The sequence below is a fragment of the Anomaloglossus baeobatrachus genome, chromosome 1 (assembly GCF_048569485.1).
Source record: "Anomaloglossus baeobatrachus isolate aAnoBae1 chromosome 1, aAnoBae1.hap1, whole genome shotgun sequence".
NCBI classification, from domain to species: domain Eukaryota; kingdom Metazoa; phylum Chordata; class Amphibia; order Anura; family Aromobatidae; genus Anomaloglossus; species Anomaloglossus baeobatrachus.
The window spans coordinates 253217245-253241368 of NC_134353.1; positions in this window are offsets into that span (position 1 = coordinate 253217245).

Here is a 24124-nt window from a genome sequence, read left to right on the forward strand (position 1 = left end):
GTTCACATTGCGGGCAGACAAATCCCACATACTGTAGATCATGTCCAATAAGATTATTAGAGCAGATTTATATAAAGACGAAGAAAAACAGATCAAAAGTCAGAGAAAATAAGCATCATTTATCCCTAAATAAAACAACTGTAATTCAACTGTTCATTCAAACCTTTTGGTGACTTTGTGTCCAGTCTGAAAATCCACCTTTCCTCACGTTGAAGGACTATACAGTCCCAATTGCCACCTTTCGGAGGTTTTTTACCTTATCAATTCCCACAAAGGACAAAACATTCTTTTTTCTTCCATCAACATTATTCACATGACAAGCCAGTGATGTTTCCCGCTTATGATCTCTTATACGCCTCCTGAATTCTCTTATGGTCTTGCCAACATATTCGCAACCGCAAATGCATGTGGCCTTGTAAATAATCCCTTGGGATCAGCAGTTTATAAATTGGCGTATAGTGAATTCTTCTTGTGTCACATTAGATTTGAAGAAACGCAGCTGCCACACTTGAAATATCCCTTTACATCCGTTTTTAGCCAAATCTGTTGTTTTGGTGTAGTGAAATGACTATGTACCAGTCTGTCTCTTATTGACCTCCCTCTCCTTTAGGTCACATGGGGATATTCACCAATCTTAAGGGGGCTTTATACGCTGCAACATCGTTAATGATGTCGCTAGCGATCGCACCCGATCATTCATGTGTGTGAATGGCCAAGTTAACCCTCCTGTTCTGTTTGGGTCCATATGACCCGAAATGAAATTTCAGACCCAGCAGATTTATTATGCAGATCTGAAATTTGTGATTAATTGACTCTTCCTCATTTGAGGGGTTCTTACTATGAGTGTTGTTTTGTTTTGCTACACGCTGATTGTTACATTTGTACTGTTCAGGTCAATATCACCCGATAACATTTTATATTGTTCAACAGGTCACTAATTGTTTCTGCCTGCAAAATGTATTTGTGTTCCTGTGTACTTCATCTCATTATTCAAAAGGGTGGAGGTTTCACTGTTCTTAGCAGTAAGAGAAAGAGTGGAAAAAAATCATGGTATGCGAGTTGTTCTCGATATGACTCATGGACTAAGAGGACAAAGTGTCACATGTGACAACTATTTCACATCCTACCAACTAGGCCAGATGTTACGAAAAAGACAACTTACCATGCTGGGTACTATAAAGAAATATAATGAGCACATTGCATCATGACAATGCAATAAGTAATCAAGAAGACAGAAAGCCGGACATGATATTAGATTTTAATGCCACAAAATTGGTAGTTGATTCTCTAGATCAAGCAATATCAACATAGACAAGCAAACGCAAAACCAGTCGGTGGCCAATGATTATATTTTACAACATTCTGGATGTTTCTGCATACAATGCATTTGTTTTATGGAGAGAAATCGACCCCAATTGGAATAGAAATAAGCTGCATAAAAGAATAATTTCGGTCGAAGAATAAGGAAAATCCCTAGTTAGGCCGTATATCGAAGGCAGAAAAGTAAACCCCAGAAGTGGAGGAGCTGCAGCCATTGGGAATAGTGTCTAGCAGCATCCTCAAGAAAGAATCCATGGCCTTCACCAGCACAGCTACCGGCCAAAAAAGGAAGACAAGGAGCGTCTGTCCATCTTCTTGTGACAATTAAACAAATCTGACGTGTGCTGGGTGTGCTAAATATCTATGTAAAGGCCTTGTGTTTTATTATTGTGCTCAATGTAATAATGCATGAACCTGTTCCACCTTTTTGGAAAGAAAAAAGAAAAACTAAAATTTTTATTACTTATCATTTGTTGTTTTATTTAATGTTATCAAAAAGTTAGATTTTGTTAGATTTCATGTTATAGTAATAGAAATCTAAAGCATGTTTGTTATTTGTGTGCAGAATAAAGCGAACATAATTGTAAACAGCCCATGTAAGCTTTTTCTGAAAAAAATAAATAAATAAAAAAATAAATAAAAATTAAGTTTTAATTTTATTTTTCATTTGTTTATGATCAACCATGTCCACAGTTTAATAATGAAATAGGTATTCAAATAAAACACTCAAGATTTTAATAGGTCGGGTCATATTGACCTGAAATAGTACAAGTTTTTAATAAAAGCGAAAAGAACAGCAGGGTTAAAGTCCTTACCTAAATCCCATTGAGAATCTGTGGTAAGACTTGAAAATTGCTGTTCACAGACGCTCTCCATCCCATCTCACTTATATAGAGCTATTATGTAGAGTTTCAGGCTCTAGATGTGCAAAGCTGAAAGAGACCTACCAAAAAAGACTTCTATTAGTAATTGCAGTGAAAGGTGACACTACAAAGTTTTGGCTTAGGCTTAATAGAAATGAACGTCGACATTTTCATATTAGTATTTTTTAAATGTTTAGAGAACCATGTATCAATTCCTTTCCACTTCACTAAAACTTCCTACTGTGTGAGGGCATATGACATAAAATTCTAATAGAATTTATTTAAATCAATGGGTGTAATATGAAAAAACGTGGAAAAGTTCAGAGAGGATGAATACTTTTTCAAGGCACACTACATTTTAATGCCCCCAGTGCCGCTTTAAACATTTTGTCACCAGCTCAGTTTCCTGCATACATTGTATTGCATTTACAGTGCTGATCATTCATTATAATACATCTCTCACAGGGTGATGCTGAAATATATGACTATTTCTTTCAATATACAGTAGTCAGTGTACAGCTTGTATAACAGTGGAAATTTGGTTTGCCTTCTAAATAACTAAACATACAACCATTAATCTCTAAACCGCTCGCAACAAAAGTGAGTACACCCCTAATTGAAAATGGCCAAATTATGTCCAATTAGCCATTTTCCCATAAGAAATTTTAAAAATGGTATGAGGTCCCCCCTATTTTTGTTAACCAGCCAAGGCAAAGCAGATATGTGATGGCTGGAAATATCAGCCTGGGAAAATCTATGGTTATTTGACCCTTCCCAAGCTGAAAATATCTGCTGCTTCCACAGTGCGCAGGCGTGGGCACCTTTGATCAGTGACACCTGGGTTTGTGATATATAGAGCAGTGCGAAGTTAAACTGCACAAAATCCCATCATTAAGTCCCAGCCGTGCCTGCAGGGTGAGACAGCTCTGACCTACGGACCCTCTAATTTATTTATCCTGGGGCAAGTTTAGCTTTACACCTTACTATTGTGCTAATGGATTAGTTGGGTGCAAGGACATTTATGCATTATATATAGGTATTCATCCTGTGCAGAGAGGCACTAACTGGTAGAATACCCCCTCAACTTATCAGGAGGGATCATCACTGCTAGGATGCTGCCTGAACTTTCTCGGGTCAGTGATGATCTTTTTCTTCAATAAATGACGTAATAACAATGGACAACCAAGTCATCACTTTATTCCTCTACAAACTTCTAAGTGCTTTTATTAGTATTGATATTTTTTAGGGAGGTTAAATTTATTCTTTCTGTTATAGTTTTTTTTAGAGCTGTTTACATTGGGTCTTATTTAAAGTTATCCTCAAGGACATCATGATTCCTCTCTGATATCCAACCCTGATGCCTCCTGATGATCCTGATGTATCAAGGGGGGTGAAACGCGTTGAGGCATGTAAAGCATGCATGTATTGGATACTGGATAGTGAACAGACCTTTTCCTTTATGACTGATATCCTTGAAGGGTCATGTTCATTTGGGTGATGGTTAGATATTGAATTTTACTATTTACTGGTAGTGTCATGTGTTCAGTTTCCATATAGAGAGGCTTTACGCCTGTTTGGACTGGGATCAAACATATGAGACAAATTAATAATCCTTGTTATATATCATTGGGTGTGGCATTCTCCGTTTCATAATCATTGCAGTCCCAGTTTCCAATAGTGCCATTGGGCGGATTTCTTTTCCTAACTTTGCATATGGTAATCCATTGTGCATCCATTTACCTTTCTATGCTGTTCCCTAATAGAACTTTATCCTTTCTGGCTACATATTGAGGACCCTAGTCTCCCGTTCTTATCAATTTATTTGGTTAGAGAGGTTTAGGGTCAATTAAGACTAGCCGTTGAGGAACGAGGGCACCACTAACCTTTAGGGTGTCAAACCTCCATTGACAAGTAGAGAACATTATAGGGCCTCTTGTATGACTGATGAGTAATTTTGGGATCCTCACTATATGTAAGTTTTTTTTTCCTTCGAGTTTGATATTTTAGCATTTATTATTATTTGTTTAGTTTGTCTTTGGGGTATATTTTTCCTGTATCCTTTTTTTACTGAATTAATACAATTTATATCTTACATATCCTAGGATTCTTCACTTTATTTGGATTTTCCTTGATTTGATGACCCTGGGGGCAGATCATACTTTGCTTTTTCATAAAGACATATTACAATAATTCTTTGTCAGAGGCTCTAAATTGTATTAGTGCTGTTGTCTTCTTTCAGGGATACAGTTTTGTTTTTTTTGCGACCTTAGCAACTAGTGGCTACTGGAAGAGATTTTACTGATTTTACTGAAATGTTTGGCTCTATCCAGACCACAATGTGGCTTTTACTGCTGGTAACATCTTTCTTCATTGGACCGTCTCTCTGATGCATTTAATGTGACTCGAGTGGAAAAAAGGCAATTGATTTAATTTAAATTTAATTTAAAGTCTTTATCGATATCCAAATCAATGAAGACATCGATGACTTTGTGACCATGGTGACTATTGCAAACATAATCCCATTTATCGATGTGCTTTACAAGGTAAATGACCTCAACATCACCCCATACTGTACCACGCTGACGGAGGGCCATCTTGTTTATAGGAGTTGTTTACATCCAGGAGTACAGTGGGCGGGGCGCCGGAGAAAGAAGCGTATTGACGTCACTGTAATTCCATTTAGTTTTGTGCGTATGCGAAATAAAATCTACGCACATGCGATCATTATGTTTTTAACATTTACGATTTCTATATCACACATCTGTGGTAACCCACGTAAGTTCGTAAGTGACGCACCTGCGGCAGCGTCAATTATCATGCGTGACAGATTTGTCCATATCTCAATGTAATAATGCATGAACCTGTTCAACCTTTTTGGAAAGAAAAAAGAAAAACTGAAATTTTTATTATTTATCATTTGTTGTTTTATTAAATGTTATCAAAATGTTAGATTTAGTTAGATTTCATGTTATAGTAATTGAAATCTAAAGCATGTTTGTTATTTGTGTGCAGAATGCTTTAAAGCGAACATAATTGTAAACAGCCCATATAAGCTTTTTCTGAAAAAAATAAATAAATAAAAAAATAATTAAAAATTAAGTCTGAATATTATTTTTCATTTGTTTATGATCAACCATGTCCACAGTTTAATAATGAAACAGGTATTCAAATAAAACACTCAAGATTTTAATAGGTCAGGTCAGAGGTGTATCTAGCACTTCTGGCACCCGGGGCAAAGACTCAGTTTGGCGTCCCCCTTCCCCCCTACTTTCCATTTGAAGCTGAACTTTATTGAAACTTTATTTTATCAAGTAACTATACATACATTGCTTTATTTAACTTAAGCAACAATAGTAGGTTATGTATGTATATGTATATATATATATATATATGTATATATATGCACTCTACATGTATATACAGTATTTTAACAAAACAATAACTTATATGAAACTAAACAAGTCAATGGGTATGACTAAAACTGACTTTATACCTGTGAGGTTGTTTTGTGGCATAAAAAATACTATGTTCTACAACAGAATTGTCTAAAATTTAATTTTACGAGCTTTTTGTGCTGCTAAAGATTTTATGATATCATCACAAGAAAGTTTTGAAGCCAACTCATGCTCTATGGAAATAATGGTTAAGTTTGTTAGCCGTTGTTGTCCCATGGCACTTCAAAGATGTGTTTTCAGCAACTTTAGTTTGCTAAAGCTTCTTTCACTAAAAGCAACAGATACGGGTATAGTGAGGAAGATTTTCAAAGCTGTGGCAATATTGGGATAGACATCTTGCAGTCCATTTTTGTATATGGAGATGAGCAGACCTTCAGGTGTGGCACTTTTCATATTTGTGTTAAAATTCAGTGCGTGATATTTAAGACTCTCTACTTCTAGGATTATTTCATCTTTATCAAGATCCTTCTGGTATATCTGGGCTAATCTCATGGCCTGTTCCTTGAGTTCTTCTGTTGTTAATGAGTTAAACTGAGGTCCAGAGAGGAAACCAAATGTATTATTAAGCTTGTCTATAGCATCAAATCGGGTTCTCATTTCAAAAAGAATTTTGTCACTTATTTCTAGAAGAGAAATCCTAAATTTGTCTTCCTGTGACAACTGAACACTCTCATCTTCACATTCTTCATCAAACATCTTATTTATCTTCCGCTTCCTTGCCTCTCTGAAGTGTGGATCGAGGCCACACCTCTCTGCAATCTGTTTTGCTTCAGTGATAGCATCAGCTGCATTACTTGTTCTAGTTGACTCTAACAGCATCAAGAGACCATGAATATGCTTTGCAGACATATCAATAGTGATGTTGTCATTTTGTAGAAGTTTGTTGATGCGATCAATGTGACATAGCACTTTGTACCAAAAACAAGACATGGCAACAAAATCAAACTTTGTAATATTATGCATCAGAGAAGCAGCCTCAACCTTTGTCTCCATGTTTGCTACTGAGTTAGTTTTTAGATCATTTAAAGCATCAATGATTTCCCTTAGATGCATATAAATAGGCTTTACCGCTTCTAGTTTTGCAGACCACCTGGTTTTGCTTAGTGACTTCAGGGTAACCGTTACATGTTTCTGTAAAACTTCCCATCTAAAAGTGGAGGCAACAAAGAACAAGTAAAGACAATGTAGTGTCCCAAAGTATGTCTCTGCTTCTCGTGACACACTAGCCGCATTTACACCAACCAGATTAAGAGAATGAGCGGCACAGGGTACAAAATACGCTAGGTTATTTTCTTGAAGCAATCGTGCTTGAACCCCTTTATACTTTCCAGCCATATTTGCCCCATTGTCATATGATTGACCCCTACAATTTGTAATATCTAAGTAATCTTTTTTAATTTTTTGTAAAATTATTTCAGAGAGAGCAAGTCCAGTTTTTTCACTCACAGTAAAAAAGTCTATGAAGCTTTCAACAATTTCAGGGCCATACTCTGTAATTTTGACATATCTAATTACTTCAGAGATTTGTTCCAAATGGCTTATGTCAGGTGTGCAGTCAAACATCATAGAAAAATACTTTGCCTCCACAACATCATTGAGTATATGTTCCCTTATTTTGCCTGCAATGATGTCTAAAAATTCATTTTGAATAGTAGGTGAAAAATAGCTCACTTGTCCTTTCTTATGACGCTGCAAATGTTCATGCAGAGGTGCGTTATAATGAGAAACAAGTTCAATTGCATTTAGAAATTTTCCACTTTTAGGGTCTGCAAAATCAAGACTTGGATGTGAGCCTCGCAATGCACTTCCTTGTCTGGCTAAGTGCATGATTACGTCAACAATTACACGAAGAACTTCTTTCCAGTTGTTTTCTTCGTTCTTTATCTGGTCTTGAAGTGCTTGGTCAATGCCAGCTTTACCTAATGAGGCCTCAAGTGTTTTCCATGAACAGAAACACATTTTATGGTGTAATGAATTTTCATGTTCGGGAATTCTGTCGCTTAATTTTTTCCATTGTGTCAAACCTTCCTCCTTTGACAAAACTGAGAGTTTTGGTTCTAAATTGGAAAACATTCTGCATGGTATGCAGTATATGGCATTTTTTAACTGGCTATATTCTAGCCAAGACCGGCGCACTTTCTGTCCATTTGGCAGCTGTTTATAAAACCAATTTATTGTGAGTTTTCTTCCATCCCTTAAACTATTAGTGACATCAGGTTCATACATTGCTTTTGTCCTCATGCTGGTAACAAAGCACCTTTGTGCATCTGAAAATTTGCCTGGCCATGTTCCTGGGTCATAGCAGTCAATGTCAAAATGACACTCACCATGAGAAGAAGATGAAATAGGATTCAGCTCCTCCTCTAGAGAATGTGTTGTACTGCTACAACATTGCAGGGTGTCTAAATCTGACAAGTGATCTTCAGTGGGTTCATCTGTAGTGGCATCTGCAGTCTGTCTTGTTTCATGCTCCACCACTGTATTACCTTCTTGATTTTCATGCTCAGAGTTTCTATTAACACTCAAATTTTCTCTGGTTTCAACTAAAATAAAGCAAACATAAAATAAGAAACAGCTTCAAGTCAAGAGTCACATTATTATAACTACAAAAAGCCCTCACAAGGTCTGTTAAAAATAGTTAGTTGTATACACATACCTATTATATCTTCCTGTTTTTTATTCAGCCATGATGACATTGATGATGAAAATTGTTGGTCTTGTTTTTTTGTTTTTCTTTCACCTTTGCTCTTTTTCGGAATTCTGCTCCTGATGGTTTCTTTAACATCGCTATTGGTAGCAGAACAATTTTATCCCCTGTCCAGTAAAAAAAGGTGTCAATATATTTATATTATACACATCGTATAGTATAATAGAGTATAGTATGTATTTATATATTTATATATAGGACCTCAATGTTCAACTGAGAGAGGCAGTCAAAAAAGGTAGTTGTCACGTGACCATATGTATGAAGTAGCCATATGATGACAAGCAGGGCTGAATCCTGACAGTGAGTATATTGCAAGCTGCTAAGACCGACATGCAACTGTGTTTCATTTTGTTATTAAAGTGCTTGTCCAGGTTTGAGATGAAAGTCTGCAGTCACTCTAGGTCAGAGTTTTCCAACTCCAGTCTTCAAGTCCCACGAACAGTGCATGTATTGAGAATTTCCTTAGTGTTGCACAAGTGTTAAAATAATTACCTGTGCAGGCGATTAAAGTATCACCTGTGCAACACTAATGAAATCTTAAAAGCATGAACTGTTGGTGGCTCCTGAGGACTGGAGTTGGGGAACACTGCTTCAGGTGACTGAAGGCTTCTGAATGATCAAAACACATGCACAGCACTACACTCTTGTTGGATTCTCCCTTGCTAGTGGCAAGAGTGATCGGTCATGTGAGCACAAATGTGTGATTTCTATACTTCTGACCACATTCCAACTAGACGTGCCTGGTCTTGCTCAATTAATTTTCACTGTGCGAGGCCACACGTCTAGTCGGAATATGACCGCATGTATGCAAACTTGAAGAAGATACCGTGAAATCCAAGGCACCGAAACTCTCACACTGTGTCGTCTTATACTGTATTTGCTCATCTGCTCATCACACTCCCCCTTCTCGGCATACAGTCACTTCTTGCTGTTGGCTCATACATCCCCCCCCGCTTCTCATACTGTTTCCACACTCATCCGCCTTGCTCTCCATACTGTCTGTATACCTTCCCCCTTGCTCTCCATACTGTGTCCTCCAATTACCCCCCCTCATACTGTCCACACCCATCTTGCTCCTTGTACTCTGTACTCAAATTTCTCCCTTTCTGCTCCCCATACCTGCCCCATCATCCACTCATTTTCCTTATACATATCCTACTTCATCTCCCCCTTCCTTGCTTCTCATATTGTATCCTTAAATCCATCCCTCCACTATCCATACTGCACACAAACTGAGTGTTACGCTCACCGAGGAGCGGCGAACGTCCGGAGGTGGACCCACTGGACCGTGCACCGGACTCCCCTGAGAAGACGGCCAGCAGCGAACCCCTATACAGGGACTGTGCGGCGCCTCCCCAGAAGGCCTAAATGCACGGCAGCCAGGGACCGGAGGTAGGAGTCTCTGTACGGCCAGGCGTGGCTCGGGTACGATGTCCACGGCAGGCGGAACACGGAAGTGGCACCGGAGATGTTTCACAGCAGGTGACGTCCACAGCCGGTACGGTACAGATAGTGTCCACGGCAGGTATGGCACGGTGACGTCCACGGTAGGAATGGGTGGTGACGTCCACAGCCGGTACGGTACAGATAGTGTCCACGGCAGGTATGGCACGGTGACGTCCACGGTAGGAATAGGTGGTGACGTCCACAGCCGGAATGGTATAGATGGCACTACGGTGAGACACAGGATTAGAATCAGATAACAAATGTACGGATCATAAACAATAGCATAGACAGATTAGGACACTGGCAATGCACTAATAGAGGCGTTGCTCGGGCGCCTGCTGCCGGGGGAAGTGAACTTAAATACCTATTAGGCAGCAGGTGACCTCTGAGATCACTTCCAGGATTTGGGGCATGCCACTTTAAGAAAGGGGGCGTGGCCTCGCACGCAGCCTAGAATCACCTACAGCAATTCTGTGTGAGGAGGAAACTGCAGCAGGCCTTGGAGTGGGAGCAACGTTTGCAGAGCCCTGGGGCCGGTAAGTGGAAGGCCTTCTCTGCCTGGGAGTGGGGGCAGGAGTGCATGTGGGAGCCATGCTGGGACTGGGCAGATGTGAGGGAGAGCTCCCCCCCGGGGTCTGGTGGGACCAGGCGTTACACTGAGCTTGCCCCCATCCCCCACTCACACTGTTTCCTCATGTATATCCTACTTCATCTCCCCCTTCCTTGCTTCTCCTATTGTGTCCTTAATTTAAATCCATCTCCCCATTTTGTGTCCACTCCACACCCATCACTAATCTTCCCCCCTTCCCCTAATTACACTAAATCTTCAGCTCCACTGGAGCACTTTGAACCAACGGCCTTTGCAGGGCCGCCGTGTGACGTCAGCAGCGTGACCAACTGACCGGATCACGCTGCTCACGTGTCCTGACACGGAAGTGCCGACGGCCCGGTACTTGCATCACAGCCAGGCATACCAATGCATCACAGGCAGCCGGCGCACTGCAGCAGGGTGAGAAACAACTAGGTCCCGGTCGGCGGCATATGCTACCGCCGGGAGAAGCCTCAGACCGCCGCTCGCATCAGTCAGTCTGACTGCGCCCCCCTGACACTTGCGCCCGGGGCACATGCCCCACCAGCCCCCCCCCCTAGTTACACCCCTGGGTCGGGTCATATTGACCTGAAATAGTACAAGTGTTTAATAAATGCGAAAAGAACAGCAGGGTTAAAGTCCTTACCTAAATCCCATTGAGAATCTGTGGTAAGACTTGAAAATTGCTGTTCACAGATGCTCTCCATCCCAGCTCACTTATATAGAGCTATTATGTAGAGTTTCAGGCTCTAGATGTGCAAAGCTGAAAGAGACATACCAAAAAAGACTTCTATTAGTAATTGCAGTGAAAGGTGACACTACAAAGTTTTGGCTTAGGGTACTTTCACACTTGCGTTATTTTCCTTCCGTTACAATCCGCCCTTTTGGGAAACAGCGGAATCCGTTAACGGATTCCGCTGTTTCCCATAGACTTGTATGGTTGACGGATTGTACCAAAAGGAGCTGCGTTGCTTCCGCTGGGCGACGCTCCGTTGCTTCCGCCCAGCGGGAGGAACGCAGCATGTAACGTTATTTTGAGCAGCGGAATCCTCTGGATTTCACTGCGCATGCTCTTTTTTTTTTTTTTTTTTTTTTTTTTTTTTTAAATCAAACTTTATTTTGGCTCGCGGTGGCCGAACGTTCAGCTGAATGACCGGCCACCAGCATGCCCGGCCGCCGGCAAGTCACAGCGCTCAGCTGATCACCCGGCGGCCGGCTGCAGGGAGCGATCAGCTGATCACCCGGCGGCCGGGAGCGATCAGCTGATCACCCGGCAGCCGGCTGCAGGGAGCGATCAGCTGATCACCCGGCGGCCGGCTGCAGGGAGCGATCAGCTGATCACCCGGCGGCCGGCTGCAGGGAGCGATCAGCTGATCACCCGGCGGCCGGGAGCGATCAGCTGATCACCCGGCAGCCGGCTGCAGGGAGCGATCAGCTGATCACCCGGCGGCCGGCTGCAGGGAGCGATCAGCTGATCACCCGGCGGCCGGCTGCAGGGAGCGATCAGCTGATCACCCGGCGGCCGGGAGCGATCAGCTGATCACCCGGCGGCCGGGAGCGATCAGCTGATCACCCGGCAGCCGGCTGCAGGGAGCGATCAGCTGATCACCCGGCAGCCGGGAGCGATCAGCTGATCACCCGGCGGGCGGGAGCGATCAGCTGATCACCCGGCGGCCGGCTACTGGGAGCAATCAGCTGATCACCCAGCGGCCGGCTGCAGGGAACGATCAGCTGATCGTTCACTATAGTCTGCCGCTGGTAAAACCGGGAAAAAAAAAAAAAAAAAATCAAAACGAATTGCGTTGTTTTGCAGCATCCGTTGCATCCGTTGTGTCACTATATGCAACACATCCGTTGCATCCGTTACACAACGCAATGCAACGGATACCGTTCAACGCAAGTGTGAAAGTAGCCTTAGGCTTAATAGAAATGAACGTCGACATTTTCATATTAGTATTTTTTAAATGTTTAGAAGAACATGTGTCAATTCCTTTCCACAACACTAAAACTTCCTACTGTGTGAGGGTATATGACATAAAATTCTAATAGAATTTATTTAAATTTAAGGGTGTAATATGAAAAAACGTGGAAAAGTTCAGAGAGGATGAATACTTTTTCAAGGCACACTACATTTTGATGCCCCCAGTGCCACTTCAAACATTTTGACACAAGCTCAGTTTCCTTCATACATTGTATTGCCTTTACAGTGCTGATCATTCATTATAATACATCTCAAACAGGGTGATGCCGAAATATATGACTATTTCTTACAATATACAGTAGTCAGTGTACAGCTTGTAAAACAGTGTAAATTTGGTTTGCCTTCTAAATAACTAAACATACAACCATTAATCTCTAAACCGCTCGCAACAAAAGTGAGTACACCCCTAATTGAAAATGGCCAAATTATGTCCAATTAGCCATTTTCCCATAAGAGATTTTTAAAAAATGGTGTGAGGTCCCCCCTATTTTTGTTAACCAGCCAAGGCAAAGCAGATATCTGATGGCTGGAATTATCAGCCTGGGAAAATCCATGGTTATTTGACCCTTCCCAGGCTGAATATATCTGCTGCTTCCACAGTGCGCAGGCGTGGGCACCTTTGATCAGTGACACCTGGGTTTGTGATATATAGAGCAGTGCGAAGTTAAACTGCACACAATCCCATCATTAAGTCCCGGCCTTGCCTGCAGGGTGAGACAGCTCTGACCTACGGACCCTCTAATTTATTTATCCTGGGGCAAATTTAGCTTTACACCTTACTATTGTCCTAATGGATTAGTTGGGTGCAAGGATATTTATGCATTATATATAGGTATTCATCCTGTGCAGAGAGACACTAACTGGTAGAATACCCCCTCAACTTATCAGGAGGGATCATCACTACTAGGATGCTGCCTGAACTTTCTCGGGTCAGTGATGATCTTTTTCTTCAATAAATGACGTACTAACAATGGACAACCAAGTCATCACTTTATTCCCCTACAAACCTCTAAGTGCTTTTATCAGTATTGATATTTCTGGGGAGGTTTAATTTATTCTTTCTGTTATAGTTTTTTTCAGAGCTGTTTACATTAGGTCTTATTTAACGTTATCCTCAAGGACATCATGATTCCTCTCTGATATCCAACCCTGATGCCTTCTGATGATCCTGATGTATCAAGGGGGGTGAAACGCGTTGAGACATGTAAAGCATGCATGTATTGGATACTGGATAGTGAACAGACCTTTTCCTTTATGACTGATATCCTTGAAGGGTCATGTTCATTTGGGTGATGGTTAGATATTGAATGTTACTATATACTGGTAGTATCATGTGTTTAGTTTTCATATAGAGAGGCTTCACGCCTGTTTGGACTGGGATCAAACATATGAGACTAATAATCCCTGTTATATATCATTGGGTGTGGCATTGTCCATTTCATAATCATTGCAGTCCCAGTTTCCAATAGTGCCATTGGGCGGATTTTTTTTCCTAACTTTGCATATGGTAATCCATTGTGCATCCATTTACCTTTCTATGCTGTTCCCTAATAGAACTTTATCTTTTCTGGCTACATATTGAGGATCCTAGTCTTCCGGTCTTATCAATTTATTTGGTTAGGGAGGTTTAGGGTCAATTAGGGCTAGCCGTTGAGGAACGAGGGCACCACTAACCTTTAGGATGTCAAACCTCCATTGACAAGTAGAGAACATTATAGGCCCTCTTGTATGACTGATGAGTAATTTTGGGATCCTCACCATATGTAAGGTTTTTTTTCCTTCGAGATTGATATTTTATCATTTATTATTTTTTGTTTAGTTTGTCTTTGGGGTATATTTTTCCTTTATCCTTTTTTTTACTGAATTAATACAATTTATATTTTAAATATCCTGAGATTCTTCACTTTATTTGGATTTTCCTTGTTTTGATGACCCTGGGGGCAGATCATACTTTGCTTTTTTCATAAAGACATATTCCAATAATTCCTCGTCAGAGGCTCTAAATTGTATTAGTGCTGTTGTCTTCTTTCAGGGATACAGTTCTGTTTTTTCTGCGACCTTAGCGACTAGTGGCTACTGGAAGAGATTTTACTGATTTTACTGAAATGTTTGGCTCTATCCAGACCACAATGTGGCTTTTACTGCTGGTAACATCTTTCTTCATTGGACCGTCTCTCTGATACATTTAATGTGACTCGAGTGGGAAAAAGACAATTGAGTATTTAAAGTCTTTATCGATAGCCAAATCAATGAAGACATCGATGACTTTGTGACCATGGTGACTATTGCAAACATAATCCCATTTATCGATGTGCTTTACAAGGTAAACGACCTCAACATCATCACATACTGTACCACGCTGACGGAGGGCCATCTTGTTTATAGGAGTTGTTTACATCCAGGAGTACAGTAGGCGGGGCGCCGGAGAAAGAAGCGTATTGATGTCACTGTAATTCCATTTAGTTTTGTGAGTAAGCGATATAAAATCTACGCCTATGCAATCATTATATTTTTAACATTTACGATTCCTCTATCACACATCTGTGGTAACGCACGTAAGTTCGTAAGTGACGCACCTGCGGCAGCGTCAATTATCATGCGTGACAGATTTGTCCATATCTGTTTATTTTAAAAATATAATGTGTTTAAATTAACATTTTAAGTTTATTGGTTAAACATATTAAATATAAAATACATTATTTTTTTTTATTTAAACTGAACAAAATATTTTTTATAAAAAGAAAAAAAAAACACAATAAAAAAACCAACTCAATCAAAGTTTGATTTGGTAACAAACAATGTTTAATTTTCACATCATTAAACTGGAAAAACTTAAATTGCAGAATCAATACCGTAAATTTATTATTACAAATTTAAATACATATTATTGCATTAAAAACAAACTCAGAAAAAACATGTGAGGCACATCATTCTGCCAGCTAACCGCACCTGGCCCATTAAAGTAATTACAATACTGTTCCCGATTTGTCATTGCGTCATATCGACTTCGGCCTGAAGGGGGAGGGATGGGCAAGGAGGTAAGGTGTGGGTCATGGTCACACCAAGCACCTGAAATAAGCTGGCCATTTGCATTAGGAGCAGAATCGGCATAACCAGGTGGCATGTAGCTCTCACTATCTCTTTTTCTTAAAAAATTGTGTAGAATGCAACATGCCAAAACAACACTATCGATTGAGGCAACCTTTAGATTTATAGGTGTAGAAAATCTTCTGAACCTGCTGGTCATTATTCCAAATGCGTTATCCACAACTTGCCGTGCCCTTGATAGTCTATAATTAAAGACACGGCGAGAGGGAGACAATGATGTTTGTGGATATGGTTTTAATAAATGCCTCTGTAGGGGAAAAGCCTCATCTCCAACAATGACAAAATTTAAATTTTCACAATTTTGCGAGTTTCCTGGGAATAGAAATTCACAATTTGCTAGACGCTGACCAAAAATTGTGTTTTCTAAAACACCACCATCCGATACCCTACCATTTATGCCAACATCCACAGTGATGAATTCATACTGGGAGTTGACTAGGGCCATAAGAATAATACTGTAGTTTCCTTTATAATTGAAATAATAGGACCCACTGTTGTGTGGCTGAGTAATACGGATGTGTTTCCTATCCAATGCCCCCCCACAATTGGGAAACTGCCATTGTGTTGCAAAACCCTCACCAATTTTTAACCATTCCTCAGCAGTTTTGGGGAAAGGCATATAGTCACGCAGGCAGTGTATAATAGCCTCACAGGTTTCGGGTATTAAGGTACTAAGTAGGGACCGGGAAACCGCAGCAGAGTACTGAAGGTCCGTTAATGAACGCCGAGTGGCGAGGTACCACAGAGGGACGGCAACACGCTCCTCAACAGGCACAGCTGGTCTTATCACAATGTCCTTTCTTTGTATAAATGGACGAACTTGGGTCACAATATAGGCAAAAGACTCCTCTGACATCCGCAAATAGTTCCTGAAATCATGTGGGTGATTATCTTGCAAGTCCTTAATTAACTGCATGTGTGTAATTTCAGGGCATCTAATCAGCCACTCATGAGACCATATACGACGTCTTTGAGGATTGCCTTGGGTTGGTTGATCCTCCTCCTCCCTTGACGCAGACAGAAGTAATCCTATAGCCAACACAGCTTGTTCTTCATTTGACAGCATGGTGTCCCTTAATTTAAAAAAAAAAAAAAAATCAGAGGGGTGGCACAGACATATTTTTTCAACAATAACATTTAAAAAATTGTGGTTAGACTAACACAAATATTACATTATTTAATTTAACAATAACCTACCAAAAAAAAAATAAAGGATAACCTACCAAAAAAAAAATAAAGGAAAAAAAAACATTAAAAAACAAAAAAAGCCAAAACTAAAGTAATGAAAAAAATTATATTCTATAAACAATTTAAAATAAAAATTTCAAACATACAAGTAACTAAAAAAGAATAGTATAATAAACAACTATGATTAATTTTAAAACCTACCATCAAAAAACAATGTCCAAGAGACCCAATTTATTATGCCGTCAAAGAAACGCACTAACGTCTCAGATGAGCATGCTGACGAGACTTAAACCGGACCGAAGACAGGGATAAATGATTAAAAATTACACGAGTTGCGTACGCCTTATAAAGCACGAAGGACAATTCGTTACGCAGTTGGTAACACCAATCATAGCGGTGGGCGTGAGGCATGGCGTGTAAAGACACGCCCGCGTCGCATATGACATACATAAGAATGATGAGGCTCGTCGTTGGTAGGGTGTCAAATGTTACAATATACCGGTTTCGTTCAAAAGATGAACAATATTTAGAAAATGAACGACGTGTATGCGATCAACATTTTTGAGAACAATCAGGGTCGCACGTAGGTGTCACACGCAACTACGTCACTAACGATGTCGGATGTGCGTCACTTACAACGGGACCCCACCGACACCTCATTAGATATATTGTAGCGTGTAAAGCCCGCTTTACTCATTTAAGAGGTTCTTAGTATGAGTGTTGTTTTGTTTTGTTTACTTTCTGCTACACGCTGATTGTTACACTTGTACTGTTCGGGTCATTATCACCCGATAACATTTTATAATGTTCAATAGGTCACTAATTGTTTCTGCTTGCAAAATGTATTTGTGTTCCTGTGTACTTCATCTCATTATTCAAAAGGGTGGAGGTTTCACTGTTCTTATGAGTAAGAGAAAGAGTGGAAAAACAATTATGGTATGCGAGTTGTTCTCGATATGTGCCACATGTGACAACTATTTCACATCCTACCAACTAGGCCAGATGTTGCGAAAAAGACAACTTACCATGCTGGGTACTATAAAGAAATATGAGCACAATGCACCATGACAATGCACTAAGTAATCAAGAAGACAGAAAGCCGAACTTATTAGATTTTAATGCCACAAAATTGGTAGTTGATTCTCTAGATCAAGCAATATCAACATAGCAAACGCAAAACCAGTCAGTGGCTAATGATTATATTTTACAACATTCTGGATGTTTCTGCATACAATGCATTTGTTTTATGGAGAGAAATCGACCCCAATTGGAATAGAAATAAGCTGCATAAAAGAATATTTTCGGTCGAAGAATTAGGAAAATCCCTAGTTAGGCCGTATATCGAAGCCAGAAAAGTAAACCCCAGAAGTGGAGCAACAGCCATTGGGAATAGTGTCTAGCAGCATCCTCAAGAAAGACTCCATGGCCTTCACCAGCACAGCTACCGGCCAAAAAAGGAAGACAAGGAGCATAAACATAGACATAAATATCTATGTAAAGGCCTTGTTTTTTATTATTGTGCTCAATGTAATAATGCATGAACCTGTTCAACCTTTTTGGAAAGAAAAAAGAAAAACTAAAATTTTTATTATTTATCATTTGTTGTTTTATTTAATGTTATCAAAAAGTTAGATTTAGTTAGATTTCATGTTATAGTAATAGAAATCTAAAGCATGTTTGTTATTTGTGTGCAGAATGCTATAAAGCGAACATAATTGTAAACAGCCCATATAAGCTTTTTCTGAAAAAAATAAATGAATAAAAAAATAAATAAAAATTAAGTTTTAATTTTATTTTTCATTTGTTTATGATTAACCATGTCCACAGTTTAATAATGAAATAGGTATTCAAATAAAACACTCAAGATTTTAATAGGTCGGGTCATATTGACCCGAAATAGTACAAGTTTTTAATAAAAGCGAAAAGAACAGCAGGGTTAAAGTCCTTACCTAAATCCCATTGAGAATCTGTGGTAAGACTTGAAAATTGCTGTTCACAGACGCTCTCCATCCCATCTCACTTATCTAGAGCTATTATGTAGAGTTTCAGGCTCTAGATGTGCAAAGCTGAAAGAGACATACCAAAAAAGACTTCTATTAGTAATTGCAGTGAAAGGTGACACGACAAAGTTTTGACTTAGGCTTAATAGAAATGAACGTCGCCATTTTCATATTAGTATTTTTTAAATGTTTAGAAGAACATGTGTCAATTCCTTTCCACTTCACTAAAACTTCCTCTGTGTGAGGGTATATGACATAAAATTCTAATAGAATTTATTTAAATTTGTGAGTGTAATATGAAAAAACGTGGAAAAGTTCAGAGAGGATGAATACTTTTTCAAGGCACACTACATTTTGATGCCCCCAGTGCCGCTTCAAACATTTTGACACCAGCTCAGTTTCCTGCATACATTGTATTGCCTTTACATTGCTGATCATTCATTATAATGCATCTCACACTGGGTGATGCCGAAATATATGACAATTTCTTACAATATACAGTAGTCAGTGTACAGCTTGTATAACAGTGTAAATTTGGTTTGCCTTCTAAATAACTAAACATACAACCATTAATCTCTAAACCGCTCGCAACAAAAGTGAGTACACCCCTAATTGAAAATGGCCAAATTATGTCCAATTAGCCATTTTCCCATAAATAATTTTGAAAAAATGGTGTGAGGTCCCCCCTATTTTTGTTAACCAGCCAAGGTAAAGCAGATATCTGATGGCTGGAATTATCAGCCGGGGAAAATCCATGGTTATTTGACCCTTCCCAAGCTGAAAATATCTGCTGCTTCCACGGTTCGCAGGCGTCGGCGGGTTTGTGATATATAGAGCAGTGCGGAGTTTAACTTTACACAGTCCCATAATTAAGTCCCGGCCGTGCGTGCAGGGTGAGACAGCTCTGACCTAAGGAACCTCTAATTTATTTATCCTGGGGCAAGTTTAGCTTTACACCTTACTATTGTCCTAATGGATTAGTTGGGTGCAAGAACATTTATGCATTATATATAGGTATTCATCCTGTCCAGAGAGGCACTAACTGATAGAATACCCCCTCAACTTATCAGGAGGGATCATCACTGCTAGGATGCTGCCTGAACTTTCTCGGGTCAGTGATGATCTTTTTCTTCAATAAATGACGTACTAACAATGGACAACCATTCTTGAATAAATGAAAAACCAAGTCATCACTTTATTCCCCTACAAACTGCAAAGTGCTTTTATCAGTATTGATATTTCTGGGGAGGTTTAATTTTTTCTTTCTCTTATAGTTTTTTTTAAAGCTGTTTACATTGGGTCTTATTTAAAGTTATCCTCAAGGACATCATGATTCATCTCTGATATCCAACCCTGATGCCTCCTGATGATCCTGATGTATCAAGGAGGGTGAAACGCGTTGAGGCATATAAAGCATACATGTATTGGATACTGGATAGTGAACAGACCTTTTCCTTTATGACTGATAACCTTGAAGGGTCATGTTCATTTGGGTGATGGTTAGATATTGAATGTTACTATATACTGGTAGTGTCATGTGTTCAGTTTCCATATAGAGAGGCTTCACGCCTGTTTGGACTGGGATTAAACACATGAGACTAACAATCCTTGTTATATATCATTGGGTGTGGCATTGTCCGTTTCATGATCATTGCAGTCCCACTTTCCAATTGTGCCATTGGGCGGATTTTTTTTCCTAACTTTGCATATGGTAATCCATTGTGCATCCATTTACCTTTCTATGCTGTTCCCTGATAGAACTTTATCCTTTCTGGCTACACATTGAGGATCCTAGTCTCCCGATCTTATCAATTTATTTGGTTAGGGAGGTTTAGGGTCAATTAGGGCTAGCCGTTGAGGAACGAGGGCACCACTAACCTTTAGGATGTCAAACCTCCATTGACAAGTAGAGAACATTATAGGGCCTCTTGTATGACTGATGAGTAATTTTGGGATTCTCACCATATGTACGTTTTTTTCTCCTTCGAGTTTGATATTTTATCATTTATTATTTTTTGTTTACTTTGTGTTTGGGGTATATTTTTCCTGTATTCTTTTTTTTACCAAATTAATAAAATTTATATCTTACATATCCTGGGATTCTTCACTTTATTCGGATTTTCCTTGTTTTGATGACCCTGGGGGCAGATCATACTTTGCTTTTTCAGAAAGACATACTCCAATAATTCCTTGTCTGAGGCTCTAAATTGCATTAGTGCTGTTGTCTTCTTTCAGGGATACAGTTCTGTTTTTCTGCGACTTTAGCGACTAGTGGCTACTGGAAGAGATTTTACTGATTTTACTGAAATGTTTAGCTCTATCCAGACCACAATGTGGCTTTTACTGCTGGTAACATCTTTCTTCATTGGATCATCTCTTTGATGCATTTAATGTGACTCATGTAAGAAAAAGGCAATTGAATAATTTAAAGTCTTTATCGATAGCCAAATCAATGAAGACATCGATGACTTTGTGACCATGAAGCGTTTTGCCAAATTGGAAGAACGAGGAGGTGGAGCGCACCACTAGCAATGCATATTAAATATGTAAGGGTGCACCCTGTTGCGGAAAGGAGAACTAGAGCGATAATGAGGAGAGCAAGAATCCGCAAAAACCAGGGGCACACCAATAATATATATAAGAAAAACACCTTTATTAATGCATCGGAAAAGACATATTTAAAAACAGTTAAAATACATACAAAGACAAAAAACACCCACTGAGCGGGACCCGGGCCCTGATCTGACAGTAATAAATACAACTGATAAATGCGGTATCAAATTGTGGACATATATAAGTGACTAAAGGAAGATCACCATGAGTGCAATGTCAAATATCAGATGTCATATCCATATATAATGCACATGATCTATAATAGCACCAAAAGAGTAGCAATGGCTAATGCTACCATGTGCGGATATAGGTGGTGTCACAAATACATATGTCTCTATACCAACAAGTGTATAGGTCAATACATAAAAAATATTTTTGAGGTATATGAATACCGGTAACAGTCAGGTTAGTACCCTGGCCAATGTATACGCAAATAAGCCAGTGCGTATAGGTATAAGTATCCTAGATGAATAGGCAAGATAGGATGACCATACATGTAAACCAAAAAAGTGATTAAAACCCAGTTGAGTCAGAAACCCCTACAGGAAGACCTGGAACAATGCCAGTATTCCCTGATGGGGGAACAGATGGTGATGGGCCAAAGCCCGAGTGTAAAATACAGGGTATAAACAAAAATGGTCACCAATAAGCTGCTAAATGCAGAAGAGCTGAGCATATAGCTGCAAAGATAGTGCAAAAAATCATACCAATAGCCAAAAACGTACCAGCAATGGATTATAGAGTACAACCAGATAATACCAGATGCTCCTGCAGGAATATTAGGCTGAAGTCATGCCGACGTGCCCTGGCAAAGGAGCAAGGATAATCAAAGGGCCGCAGCCCTGGTATATAACACCAGTTGGAGTACAAGTAATGGAGGCCAAGGGTCAATAGATCACACAATGGTGTGTGAGACAGAGGGTCAATAATGCCGCTCAGAATGGGTGGCCAATGCGTGTCGCCGCCGCAGCGGCTTCATCAGGGCGAGTACCCCAATGCATTAAAGGTAGGTCTATATATATGAACATAACAATGTAAAGACTCACACACCTGTGGAACAGGACGCCGGTGTGATCCGTCTGGCGCCGCGCCGACTTGCTTATGCGCAGTGCGGTAAGACGGCAAGACGCGAGGTCAAAAAGAGTCACAATAGAATATTACACTGCGCATGCGTGGCGCAGGCCGAGCGGAGAGGCAGCAGGGACGCGAGGTGGTAGTAGATAGGTCACAAATAGTAAGGAAGTACATGAAATAGGAAATCTAAAACCATATATACGTGATTTATAGTGGGCTCGTTATAGATGAGAAAAGAGCTACAAAAATAGTAATAAGAGGTCAGTGTTCAGCCAGAGTATACCATAGCATAAGGTATAAATATATAAGTCAAATAGCATACTCATATATCCAGGGTATACAGGCATACACCATATATTGTATATAAAACTCTTAAGTTTGACTTGTAACTCACTACACTGCGGAGGAGATTCAGGGGTAATGGGGTTAATCACGTCGGTACCAAAGACATCTTTAATCTGTGCGGCCCAATTCGCATCGCGACTACGAAAATCCATGTTGGGACCTGTATTCACCAAAGAAACACAATATATTAAACAAAAAAGAATACCTAGATCCTTATTATAACCACATCTGATTTTGACCAAAGTCACCAGGGCAAAGATTAGTTTTTAGAAACTGACTCTATTCATGATACAAGATTAACAAATCAAGGCAAATGCCAAAATTATTATTTATAAATATATAAATATTTTATTAAACAATGCGATTTGAAAACACACAGACAGTGTAATAAGTGAACCTTAAAATCAATACACACAAAAAAACAGCAGGGCAGCCGTGCGTGTCAGGAAAGATTAGCTGACACATTAAACCCCAGGAAAGAGATTTCTTGAGCAGAAATTGGCCTATTGAAAGGAATGATGTACACAAAAAGCAAGGACTCTGTATTGAGTGGAGCCATTTTTCAAGATGAGGGCTGCTCTGCAAACCCTTGTCACTTGCATATTTGTTGTTGTTTGTGAAGTAAAAATTCATAGTAGGAGAAAGACGCCTCTGAACGGTCTTCAATTAAGCGTTGGAAAAATTGTGTCTTTTCAGCACTGTCGTCCCTTAAATGACAAAGATGAATTACTTCTAGAAAGCAGAACAAGGCAAGTATTAAATTACTTTCTATTCACCCAACATTAACATTTTCTAGAAGGCTCAAGTGATAGAACTCATTTATTAAAAGAAACTTTAGCATATCCAAGAAAACTATTCCCACATAATGCATACATAAATCAATTCGTCATACTTGCTACTAGACTTAGGACATACATTTCTGAGGATCTCACATCCTCAAGAGTGGTAAGATTCTGGATTTGGGAGATGTGACAAAATCGAAAGGATATAAGCCCCGATTTATCACTAAAGTTTCCAACACAATTCTCAAGTGTCACAACATTTTTGCACAATTTGTAGTCACAGCCACATCCATTATATATTTTTTAAAAGTAAGGGAAGCTTAGCCAGGTCATGGCTCAAAATCACCATAATTTACACCCCCAAAAAAAGTGGTGTCTGTTATGAGAAAGTGCTCAAGTCTCTGATTGGAGTATATTTCATTAGGTGGCGCATGCCAGATGAAAGATGTGCCACATTCATTAAACTGAATGCATTATTAAAAAATGACCTATAGTTTAAATCTGGTTTATGTGTACAAGGAAGTCTGTCACCAGAATTTCACCCACCAAACTATTTATATGGGCAAGTAGCTCTTTCGAGAGAAGTCCAGCAACACCTTTACATGGCCAGTCCGTCCCTCTGCTACTGGAAACTCAGTGTTTAAAGTTATTTG